At 41.6% G+C, this 13,465-nt stretch overlaps 1 protein-coding gene across 1 annotated transcript in view; it reads left to right on the top strand.

Moving 5' to 3' along the window:
- Positions 1-8,855: 8,855 nt before the first annotated feature.
- il23r (interleukin 23 receptor) overlaps positions 8,856-13,465 on the top strand; it is a 155,115-nt gene continuing 150,505 nt past the window's right edge. The window contains exon 1 of the mRNA XM_039735809.1: positions 8,856-8,924. The gene's annotated coding sequence lies outside the window, so the exon portion shown is untranslated. The remainder of the gene's footprint in view (positions 8,925-13,465) is intronic.

The following is a 13,465-nucleotide window of genomic DNA, read 5'->3' as shown; positions in this document are numbered from 1 at the left end:
ACACACACACACCCAACAACACACATGACATGAGGAAAACATGCAAACTCCACGTAGGGAGGACCCAGCATGTGAACCCAGATCTCCTTACTGCAGGGCACCATGCCACCCAGAAATTAGTATGTATAGTATAGTAACAATATTGTATCACACTGCTGTAGGCCAGTCTTTCCCTACCTTTGTGGTGTCATGACCTAGTGTTTCACATGCCAGTGTGCTCATGACCCACCAGATGTTGATCCCCTGAGTTGAGGGAGTGGGGTTATTCCCCTCTGTAAATCAAGCAAGGTTGTTAAAATGCGGGAGAGTTCAGGCCTATGTAATCACCAGAGCGTCCGAGCGTTAGATGAATCAAGTGTGATTGTCAGTGCTTTACCTCCTTGGTGATTTGGGCACCATCGTCAGAGTGTGGGTTGAGGAGGTCACCCAGGAATGGTTGCAATCCACCTGCAATGCTGCCGCTGTGAATTGAGAGCAATCGTCGGAGTGGTGAGAGAGAGCAGAGTTTTGTTTGGCGTTGGCCGCAGCCCACCTGCAATGCTGCCACAGCCCATGGGTTCTGAAACATGTAGTGAGGATCATTTTGATTCAATTTACTGAAGCAGTTCTTTCTAACTATCCATTTAAGTGAATCGATTCCTTTGATTCATTTTTAGGGGTGTCTATACTGTAGTTTCCCTCACAAAAAATTAATTAAATAATGAATACAATAAATTGGACTTGCGTATATTTTATAAATATGTGTGTTGTGATGGACGTCCAGCAGCTTATCCCGGCCGACACATCCAAGACGTTAGATGGCGTCTTCCCTGCAGCCTAGAGGTGCCCCGGATTCCCTCAGGGCATCATGGAAGATGGAGTTCGGCTTCACAACCTTGCTGGGTGCCGTGGGTGCCACCGTGTGACGCTGCATGGAGACAAGGGGATTGTTTCCTGTATAGCACGGAAGTACTCCCAAGTCATGGGGACGGAAGAACAGAAGTACTTCTGGGCTGAAGAAAAATATAACTATTTATCTGACTCGGACTATTTAAAGGACTATTCCAGTCCCAGCAAGCTGAGCCGGAGTTGGGAGGTAGAGTGACGGAGCTGCTGGGAGGAGAGGAGGATTTATTGTATTTGTATTATTGATTTGCCTATTGTTTATGGTGGTGGAGGTGCTTTGGGGCACTTTGGAGAAGAAAATGTAATTACTTCTTAGTGTTTTTAAAACAGTGTCTGCAGCTGTCTGTTGGGTTTCACGGGGCAACAGCGACCCCTAGCGTCCGCATATTGTCAGTGTGTCTCACAAGTGAATGAGAATTGTGCAGCTTGTATTGGTTCGTTCAAGAATCAAATGAATGTGAATTGTTAGACTGATTCTCGGGTAGTGACTCATTCACAGATCAAACGAGTCTAGACTCATGAGACAGGCGGTTCTTGCGTTTGAGCTTTACACACCCACCAGTGGGCCGTAGCAGCGAAACAGAATACAATGATGATGTCACGCACTTGTTCCGTTAAGCCCAACTGAATCGATTCATTTGTGCTCCCAAATCGATTTATATGATTCACTGAAAACAGTTGTTCAAGAAGAACGAATCCCTTACAAATTTCCCTACCATTTTAAATGCTGCTCTAGATCTTATCTTCATTTAAGATGTGGATGGACTGTGGACAGACTCCTCTTCAATCTTGCTGAACTGGTCTTCAGGCAACAGTTTGTTTCCCCTGAACACAGCACAGAAGAAGATGCCATTGTTAGGAAGGCTTGTATCACCGATAATTTTCTTTGCCCTGGCCTGACATCTTTAAGTGTAGATGTCCTGAAAGTTAAAAAGTGTGTAACATCTGCCTCACAACATTGCCATGTTTCGCTCTTTCTCGGCATGCGTCAGTGAAGCCCATCGTCCAATGAATCCTCTTCTTTCAGCACCATCAGCAGCTGGGTGAGTTGGTTTGTCAGTTCGTGGATGACTTGCGGTGTTTAATCCTTGAAGTTCAAGCTAGTGAGAGTTTTGGAGAGCCGTACTTTTAGACCAGCCAAAATAACACTCAAAGTCCCTTTTTGCTTGCCCACCAGGCCCTCTCCCAAGTTCATCGTTGCTCCTCCAACCATTCATTAACCTTTTCCCTTCAGTACTGATGAACCTGGGTTCATCTAATAGGCATTGTATTTCCTTGAACGCCAGCACTTTCTCTTTACTTTTCTCTGGTGCTGTCCTCTCTTATTCATTGAGCCTCCAAGCTAGGTGGTCCCTCCATAAGTTTGAAAACCACTTGAGAACTGAGTCTATGTATAATTATAAAAACAATGAAAGGTAAAAATGGACACTGACAGCAAATACATCTGACAACTGTTGTACGTTTAAACGGAGCGTTGTCTCTGCTTATCTGCCAGACACTTTCCAAGGAGCTCTAACATGAAATCTTTCTTTTTACTTTTTGATTAAGAATATCTCTCTATTATAATAAAAAAAATCTTGGGACAAGACATGACTTTTGGAAGAGACTTTTTGGAAGCAAGTTACACGAGACGGAGACTTTTGCCATGAGATTCTTTCACTTTCAAGTCATGCCCTACTTACTACTATTTTCAAACTCAAGACCATGGTCATCAGGTGCATTCCAGCACTTAACCTGGACAGACATCAGTCCATTAAAGAGCTTACTTATGAACACACATGCACACTTACGAAGATCCAATTTAGAATCACCCATTCATCTACATATGGTAGCGAGAAACAATGAAGTTAAATTAATTAACGCAAAAATTGTCAATCGGTTACACGGCAAATTGATTAAATGCATATCAATAGACTATGCTGAAGCAGCTGGAGGTGATCGTGCGGAAGATGAAAACATGAACTTGCAAAGATCCCAAAGAATAACTTAAACCGTTAACACTATCCGGTCTTCCACCGGCTGAATTACTGTTGGAAGAAGGATGCATCATAATGTTATTGCTTAATTTATGTATGAGTGATGAACTATGCAATGGGACAAGATTAGTTGTATTAAAAATTAGTTGAACAATTCTAACATGTAAAATTTTAACAGGCAACAAGAAAGGTAATGTAGTACATCTTCAGGGGATAACATTAGACACCAAAGGAGATACGCCATTCGTATTAAAACGTTTACAGTTTCCCGTAAGAATAGCTTTTGCTATGACAATTAACAAATCACAGGGACAAACATTCGAAAAAGTTGGTTTATTTATTAGGGAGAAAGAAACGATATTCACTCACGGGCAGTTATACGTTGCGTTGTCGCAATGCAAATCCAAACACGGAATCAAAATTCAATGCGATCTTGAAGAAAAGTTTATTCCAAATATTGTTTTAACTGAAGTTTTAAAGTAAAAGTGAAAATAATGCATATGTATCAATTCCCCAAAAAATAACAATCTCTTTAAATTGTATGTCCGGTTAACCAAACCCAGGGGTTGGCGAGTGAAGTGAGCAGGGGGCAGAGCCCCTTAGTATCTATACTAATAAAAGGCAAAGCCCTCACTCACTCACTCACTCACTCACTCACTCACTCACTCACTCACTCACTCACTCACTCACTGTCGGCCGCCATATTGAAGTTTCCAATGTCACTAATTCTCCAACTTCCCGTGTAGGTAGAAGGCTGAAATTTGGCACGCTCATTCCTTACAGCTTACTTACAAAAGTTAAGCAGGTTTCATTTCGAAATTCTATGCGTAACGGTCATAACAGTCAACAACATCCGCCATGTTGAACTTCCTTATTTATGACCCCATCTTCACGAAATTTGGTAGGCAGCTTCCCTGCGCTAACCAAAACCGATGTACGTACTTATTTCGATGGTATGATGCCACTGTCAGCCGCCATATTGAACTTTCCAACGTCACTAATTCTCCAACTTCCCGTGTAGGTAGAAGGCTGAAATTTGGTACTTATTTCGGTGGTATGATGCCACTGTCGGCCGCCATATTGAACTTTTCAACGGTCTTTGTTACATATGGGCCCATCTTCAAAAAATTTGGTACGCGGGGTTTCAACGCTAACTGAATCCTACTTACATACATATATACGTCCATAGCCTGCAGCTCGGTCACCGTGTGAGGAGGCGTTGGGTCCCCGATCCTAACACCTCTCACGTTGTTGGCTGCCACGGGATTCACGTCTCCCTGCTGATAACTACAGCCTTTTTATTTAATCCATGGCTTCTCCGCTGTTTTATTGTTCATTTATTACGATTATAGTTATTGTGTAGGTATTTTAGACTTACTTTACATTTCTCAGTTACCCATTTCCTTTATCATTCCAACCGTACCCCCATTAACATGTCTATCGAGGTGATCACCATCGATTAAAGAACTGTCACTTACAGAGTGGTTTCCACGCCCGGAGATGGCACCTACCTTTTCCATTCTCTTTGTTACATATTGAACGGTCATATCAGGCTCACTCTTGATATCCGGAGGAACATTGTGTCTTATGTATTGAATGACTGGGACCGGTTCAAGGTGTGGACTGATGACGGTACAGGAGATAATTATACTACACAGGAGCATTAGAAGAGTGAAATGCTTAAGCCCTTCGCCTATGCATCTGCATGTGAGTTGATGGCTGCCGGTGAATTGTTTGGTTGTCGCTTTCAAGTGTACTGAAATGGCCAAATATTTTACACCTTTTGACAACCGCCAATGCCTCTTAAACATCTTAGATTCACAGGTGACGATTTCAGTAGTGGACACTTTGATGTTTATGAATGTTTAAACTCTCAAAAGCTGGATGTGAAGTTATCGATGAAACTGGTTGTATACTTACAACGCTTGACAGATGCTGAATGTCTCTTCAACACAAGTTCTACAAATACTGTCGTAATTGAAATAAACCATGAAACTCGAACCGATTATGACAGCAGCAATCCAAGCTGTGAGATTTGAAACAAGATTACTGTTCACATGGCCAACTGTACGTTACATGCTCAAGAGTAAGCTCAGTGCACAGCTTGGTCATATTACAGCCGGAGAGCCGAACTCACAATGTGGTATACAAAGATATCCTTAACAAATAATTATTGGTATATTTTCCCTCAGTTTAAAAAGGTTTAATTTTCTTCTTAATAAAAATTTTAAGGCAGTACTTCGCCGCTGCGAAGCGCAGGTATTTTGCTAGTAATCAATAATTAAGGAACTGGGTCATCTGGGACCGAATGAAGATTGCATGAAGACTGCATCCAAGTTGTATAATTCTTTGTATTATTTTTATTTTCTGCTATTGGTTGTTATGCAAACAAATTGTCTAGCTTGGGTCACAAAGATGCACAGGAGACTTGAAAAGGGATCAGGTCTCCATGATACAAAATCTTCATTAGTACAAACACAAGACCTTATTCAGAAGGGGTTTGTCAACTTCAGAAAAGCACACAGGTTGCAGCTGCAAAACGTGGTGGTCCAGCTCGCCTCTCCAGGTCAAAAGAACACAAAGTCTGCCTCATCAAGCGGGTTGAGCAGCTCGGAAGCAGCAACTGGAGCAGACGCAGTCTGAGAGAAAGAGGACAGACAGAAGAGTGAGCTGTTAGGTTGGCCGGGGCTTGGTCTTTTAGATGTTCTAAACCTCGTGTGACAGACATGATGCACGGTAAGCCTGCATACCTGCAACTAATCCCACAAAGGGGGCTGGTATGAGTGTGTTTGTTTCTCATTGAAATATTGAAATACTGTTTAAGAGGGAGTTTCTGAAGGGCAGCTGTGTTTCTTTTCCATAGGTTTACTGTTTAAGAGAGAGAGGCAACTGACAGTTACCATAAGACCATAAGCGAGTGTAGCTGGCAACGCTATGCGGGAAGAAAGATGGAGCAGGGGAACTATTGAACTGCACATGACCAATGGTCGCCACCGTTAAGGGCAACCGTTATGGGTAACTAAACAGCGGCGACAAAGGTCCGAAAATATAATTTTTAAGCAATAACATGTCTCTGATTGATCACTCCTTGTCTAGTGGCTGTCCCTTAAGGGCATAAAGCAGTGAAGTCCTCTATTCTTGGAAAATGGGGATGAAGTAAAGGAGTGAAAATTAAAGACAGTCACTGTCAGTAAGCAGCATGCCATTAGAGATCCCAAGGGTTGAACACGTAAAGTACAATAAGGATGCTGAGACTGGTAAGAGGTTACAGTTAACATGCTAAACAGCAGATTATGAAATGTCTTCCTATCCCACATTATAAAAGAACCTAAAAGGTTATATTGGGTAGCTTTCATGGTAGGTGCATGTCATAGGTAATCCGATATCTCAATAAGACACAAGCAAATAGATGGAAGATATAAAGATGTTGTAACGGCCGACCCCTTTACCCAGCCGGCAGCTACACCTCCAAGACCTGTGGCCTGGATAATTTACTGAGAAATCTAACTATCAAGCCGTACTTCTACACAATTAAACTTTTCCCCACAATCGACGGTATAAATGCAAGTACACAAAAGCAGGATGTAAAATTAAACGGGTTAAATGTATTAAATGAAACAAGACATGCCACAAAACAGATATAAATATAAATATCCCTCCACCCCAGCAACAACAAGACAGCACCAAATATAAATACAAAAACCCTCCCTTGTCCCTGTAACATATAACACACAACACGAACAACAAAATAACTGATAAACAGAATGATTGTGAACTTGAGGCCGAATATAAAAAATGTCCTGAATACGGATGACTGAACTAGCGGCAATTGTGGTGTTTGATTTTCCCGGTGATTGGAGCAACCTCACCGTGATTCCTCGGCGTATGGTGGATGGTGAATCGACCCCGGGGTCTCAGCAGATGCAGGTTGAAAGACAGTCCGGAAAATGAAAAGCAAACTGGTGAAAAGGCGCGATGTGAAGAAACAGCAAGCAAGTTGAAGTGGTTGAAACAAAACGGTCTTTTTTCCTTTTTTTCTTCCCTCTTTCCTCTCTTCTTAAATAGTCTGTGACGGCGGTGATTGATTAATTAAGAACAGGTGTTTTCCAGGTTTGCGGCTGTGGTCTCCTTCCATCATCCGTCCTCCTTTACGGGGACGGTATTAACTGATACACATACAAACAGCAAACGGGACAATGAAACGAGACACACTCAGAACTGACATTTAAACACTAACTATGTGGGCACGTACAAATACTGCAGCATCTCCAGGTCTGACAAATTTGATGCAAAATGTATTAATAACTAAAACTACTAAATGAATATTTCTTGTGCAGAAAACCTACCACTGCTTTACAATGCTTTTATTCAGTGACCACTGTGAAGGTACAGAAGAGCACAGGAGTCCTCAGAAAAAGTTTGGGGACCAACCAGGTCACCCCATTTGATGTTTAATGTCCAAAAAGGAGAACTGAACATAGAGGTTGTAGGCAGGAAAACTGAAAAAGGGTGTAATTACTGCCTCACTAGCCTATTCGGCTTCTCTAATGATATAGCCCTGTGGAGCGAATCAGTTTTGTGGATGTCTGACATGTGGGGAAATGATGCAGTTCCTTCGAAGGGGCAGAGCTTCTGGACGGGGCTTATTTACTCTCACTGGGTGGTGTTCTGCCCCATAGGCAATTGAAAATGAGAACAGCGGGAAGAAGAGACATAGAGAAAAAGTATAAATGAAGCAAAGGTCTGAACCAGGAGAACAAAAACTGCACAGATTAAAATCTGTAAGGAAACAAACACAAATTAATGAAATACAAGCACAACAAGGGTGCTGGAATCAGAGTAGTCAGATAAGGAAGTGAACCTTGAATGACCCTTTTATGCTGATGAGGAATGACTGACAGGATCACGACCTCTGAAGCCACGTCTCTTATTGGGCGAAAGCTGGCAAATTAGCACAGCTGAACAGAAAATAAAATGGTGGCAGAAAACATACTGAATCAAAAATGAACTTCAAAACAAAAACATTGAGTCAAAAAAAAACAAAAACAAATGATTTGACCAGATTCCTCAGCGTCAAAAACTACTATATGCAGCTCAATACTAGAGCCAGACAGCAACCTGTCGATAATTTACAAAATGTCCCAGCATCCTCATAAGTGGTTTCTTGGCACTACAACTGAAGAAGGAGATAATACAGTTATCATGGGCACCCCTCTATGCTCGGGTGTGGTATTGCAAGCTTCAACAGAACCCAGTGGGGGGTCCTAATGAGCCCATGTGTGACACCACTTATATAGTACAGTATAGCATAATCCTTTACTTGCTTTGCTCTTGTCCTTATGTATTTATGTGTATGCTGCACTGCAGTCCTGGGAAACATTATTATGTATCATTGTATGCTGCAACTGCGGTGGGCTGGCGCCTTGCCCGGGGTTTGTTTCCTGCCTTGCATCCTGTGTTGGCTGGGATTGGCTCCAGCAGACCCCCGTGACCCTGTAGTTAGGTTATAGCAGGTTGGATAATGGATGGATGTATGCTGCAATATGGTGTAAGAATGGTATGACAATAAAGCCTCTTGACTTGACAGATCCTGGGAGTGGTGTGCTCTCGTAATGATGCTCACTGGCACAGGTTGTACAACTAGATCACACCTGCAGTGCAGTTATTAACATGTATGTCCATCCACGCTTTAAGACGTTGACTGCTGATTCGTTCCTGACACTTCATAAAAACAGATGAAGTCAGGTCTTTAATATTTTGTGGTTTTTTTTAGATGCATATGAGACGTTTTCCCCCACCTCTGCTATGAAATTACAGAGAGCCATGTGGCCTACATTATTTGTAAATAAAGGTGAAGTAAAAACAGAGAAGTGAAAGTTTGGAAAGGTCAATGGAGGAGAGTTCAGTGAGCATACAGCACACACTGTGTGAGCAGAGCGTCGCCACAAATCTGCCACCCTGACCGTTACGCATCACATTTCTGCCTTTTAATGGACCACTTTCACGGATATCGCTTGTGATCTTTGGGACATAATTCAGGTTATTAACATGACACTGCCAATTGTAAGTCTTCATTTTTATGTTGCACTGCACTTTTTTGTATTACGTTGATTTGTATTCTTATGTGCTTTGAACAATACCTGCTGATTGGGTCCTTTAGAAAGGTGCAATACTTTATGAAGACGTACTAAATGAACTTCGTTACTGCTGTGCTGACTATCACTGTTTTGGATTCTCATTAATTGTGATTTAGTTTATCTTATACTACACTGAGTGCAATTTTTTACATTGAATTAAATTGCTATTTGACTTGATATAGTGCATATAAATTTGACTTTATATAGTGGGTGAGTTGGTTTATCAGTTCGTAAAGAGTGTGTTACATCTGCATGGGCTTACAACATTGCCGTGTTTCGCGCTTTCTTTGCATGCCTCAGTGAAGCCCATCGTCCAATGAATCCTCTTCCGTCAGCACCATCAGCAGCTGGGTGAGTTGGTTTGTCAGTTCATGGATGACTTGCGGTGTTTAACCCTTGATGTTCAAGCTAGTGAGAGTTTTGGAGAGCCGTACTTTTAGACCAGCCAAAATAACACTCACCGTCCCTTTTCGCAGGCCCACCAGGCCCTCTCCCAAGTTCATCCTTGCTCCTCCAACCATTCATTAACCTTTTCCCTTCAGTACTGATGAACCTGGGTTCATCTAATGGCTTCCTGCAGGTATTTCCTTGAAGGCCAGCACTTTCTCTTTACTTTTCTCTGGCGCTGTCCTCTCTTATTCATGGCTCTCATTGGGCCTCCGAGTTAGGTGGCCCCTCCAAAGCAGTCCATAGGTTTGAAAACCCCTTGAGAACTGAGTTTATGTATAATTATAAAGACAATGAAGGGTAAAAAGAGACACTAACAGCAAATACATCTGACAACTGCTGTACATTTACAGTGGTGTGAAAAACTATTTGCCCCCCTTCCTGATTTCTTATTCTTTTGCATGTTTGTCACACAAAATGTTTCTGATCATCAAACACATTTAACCATTAGTCAAATATAACACAAGTAAACACAAAATGCAGTTTTTAAATGATGGTTTTTATTAATTAGGGAGAAAAAAAAACCCAAACCTACATGGCCCTGTGTGAAAAGTAATTGCCCCCTGAACCTAATAACTGGTTGGGCCACCCTTAGCAGCAATAACTGCAATCAAGCGTTTGCGATAACTTGCAATGAGTCTTTTACAGCGCTCTGGAGGAATTTTGGCCCACTCATCTTTGCAGAATTGTTGTAATTCAGCTTTATTTGAGGGTTTTCTAGCATGAACCGCCTTTTTAAGGTCATGCCATAGCATCTCAATTGGATTCAGGTCAGGACTTTGACTAGGCCACTCCAAAGTCTTCATTTTGTTTTTCTTCAGCCATTCAGAGGTGGATTTGCTGGTGTGTTTTGGGTCATTGTCCTGTTGCAGCACCCAAGATCGCTTCAGCTTGAGTTGACAAACAGATGGCCGGACATTCTCCTTCAGGATTTTTTGGTAGACAGTAGAATTCATGGTTCCATCTATCACAGCAAGCCTTCCAGGTCCTGAAGCAGCAAAACAACCCCAGACCATCACACTACCACCACCATATTTTACTGTTGGTTCTTTTTCTGAAATGCTGTGTTCCTTTTACGCCAGATGTAACGGGACATTTGCCTTCCAAAAGTTCAATTTTGTCTCATCAGTCCACAAGGTATTTTCCCAAAAGTCTTGGCAATCATTGAAATGTTTCTTAGCAAAATTGAGACGAGCCCTAATGTTCTTTTTGCTTAACAGTGGTTTGCGTCTTGGAAATCTGCCATGCAGGCCGTTTTGCCCAGTCTCTCTCTTATGGTGGAGTCGTGAACACTGACCTTAATTGAGGCAAGTGAGGCCTGCAGTTCTTTAGACGTTGTCCTGGCGTCTTTTGTGACCTCTCGGATGAGTCGTCTCTGCGCTCTTGGGGTAATTTTGGTCGGCCGGCCACTCCTGGGAAGGTTCACCACTGTTCCATGTTTTTGCCATTTGTGGATAATGGCTCTCACTGTGGTTCGCTGGAGTCCCAAAGCTTTAGAAATGGCTTTATAACCTTTACCAGACTGATAGATCTCAATGACTTCTGTTCTCATTTGTTCCTGAATTTCATTTTGATCTTGGCATGATGTCTAGCTTTTGAGGTGCTTTTGGTCGACTTCTCTGTGTCAGGCAGCTCCTATTGAAGTGATTTCTTGATTGAAACAGGTGTGGCAGTAATCAGGCAAATTGAACTCAGGTGTGATACACCACAGTTAGGTTATTTTTGAACAAGGGGGCAATTACTTTTCCACACAGGGCCATGTAGGTTTTGATTTTTTTTCTCCCTAAATAATAAAACCATCATTTAAAAACTGCATTTTGTGTTTACTTGTGTTATATTTGACTAATGGTTAAATGTGTTTGATGATCAGAAACATTTTGTGTGACAAACATGCAAAAGAATAAGAAATCAGGAAGGGGGCAAATAGTTTTTCACACCACTGTAAATGGAGCCTTCTCTCTGCTTATCTGCCAGACACTTTCCAAAGAGGTCTAACATGAAATCTTTCTTTGGCGCCCAAACCCCAGTTGCGGCCAGAATATTAGTAAAATCTGTAAATGTACAAAAGAAAACAAAATATTTATTGGAGTAAAAATCACAAAATTCTATAAATATGTAAAAGAAAAATGAATTATTATTTAAAATAGTAAATAGTAAAAATCATAAAATGAGAATAAAATATTTACTCTCTTACCGATTGGAGTATTCCTGTTAAACTGAGGTCCAGTATGCTCGATGAGTATTTATAAGAGACTAAATAAATGATCCATTCGTTTTAACTGACAAAACCCACAACTTTCTTGATATTTTAGTTTATAATTTAAAGCGGAATAAGAATCTGAAAATCTAACAACATCACATTAACGTTCGACAAATTCTGAAAAGAATGACACCAAACATATATATATGTAGGTTTTAAAATAAGCCCGATTTAAAGCGTGATATAAAATGTCACATAAAATCATTGCACTTTTAGGCTTAGGATTTTATATATACAGTATAGAGTAGATTATTATAAGATTCTCATTCATGTTTCATTTAAAAATAAAATTGTCACAGATGTTTCTCCCAAAATTGCTTAGCAGAAGTAGTTTTAGGCAAAAATGAGACATGAGATTCAACTGAGATTAAAAGGAGTCAAAAATTGCGAATTTGGTATGTAAAGCATGTGAGATCCCTCACTAGTCTTGTTTAAATCTGTTTTAAGACTACATATCTTTTACTGTTATTGCTCTGATGCCTTTATCCAAGATGTCTTACAACACTTGAGATAAGATCAGTTACATTTCTTTTGTTTTTCCAATTGGAGCCCAGGCAGGCGAAGTGACTTGCTGATGGTCACATGGTGTCAGTAGTGGGATTTGAACTCACAACCTCAGGATTTGAAGTCCAAAGCCTAAACCAATCTGCCACACTGCTTGCCTTTTCTTCCAGAATGAGTGTAATATAACCGGAACACAGCAATATAAATCTGAATGACTGATGGTATTATTTCAAAGCAAGAATTGCAGTTTTTTTAATCAGAGTAAAGTGTTTTATTGCCACAAACAACTGTCCATACATTTCACCATACATTACTGAGAAAACAATGCAAATACTTACAAAGTGCAAAAAAAAAAAAAAAATGTGAAGACACTACTTGAAAAATCTAAACCCATCCATTGCTGAGACACCTGTGTGAATTTTGGGGTATTTTTTCTCAGGAGAAACATCCGAGAAGCAGGAGAGAAAAGAACATCTTTATTTTATTTCTTTCTGATCTAATTGTTGTCTAGTGTGAGGGACAGCCGGCGGTTCAGTCCGGCCGGGATGTCCCAGAAAGAAAAGAATGGAAGAAGGCAGCCTTTTCAGGACACTGCCTCCCCCGGGATGCTAGGTGGCTGCTCCCCTGGATGGCAACGGTTCCCCAGATTCCCTCAGGGCATCCTGGGACATGGAGTTCGTTTCCTCAGCCCTGTTGGGTGCCGCGGGTGCCACCAGGGGGAGCTCGTAAAGAACCTGGGGATTCCTACTGTTACGACAACCCGGAAGTACTTCGAAGTCATGAGGACGGAAGCCCGCAGTACTTCCGGGCTACTAGAGGAAGGATGATGTGGTGTTTGATCTGGAAGACGAGAAAGAACACTTCCGGGTCATGGACTATTTAAAGGACTGGTGAAAACCCAACAAAAGGAGCCGGAGTTGGGAGGTTGGGTGAGAAAGCTTCTGGGAGTAGAGGATTATTGTGATTATTGATTATTATATTGTGATTGGAGAATTGTGGAGTGTGTGATACTTTGTGCACTTTATTTGAAGAAAACATTAAAAATTCTTCTTGGTGCTTTTAAACATGTGTCCTGGACGTCTGTCTGGTGGGTTTCAGGGGGCAACAGCACCCCTAGCACCCACACTAGGAAAAACCAAAAAGATATTACGGAGATTGCGATGGGCTGGCGCCCTGCCCAAGGCTTGTTTCCTGCCTTGCGCCCTGTGTTGGCTGGGATTGGCTCCAGCAGACCTCCGTGACCCTGTAGTTAGGAT

The sequence above is a fragment of the Polypterus senegalus genome, chromosome 14, assembly GCF_016835505.1.
Source record: "Polypterus senegalus isolate Bchr_013 chromosome 14, ASM1683550v1, whole genome shotgun sequence".
NCBI lineage: Eukaryota > Metazoa > Chordata > Cladistia > Polypteriformes > Polypteridae > Polypterus > Polypterus senegalus.
This window is presented reverse-complemented; position numbering and strand designations above follow the sequence as displayed.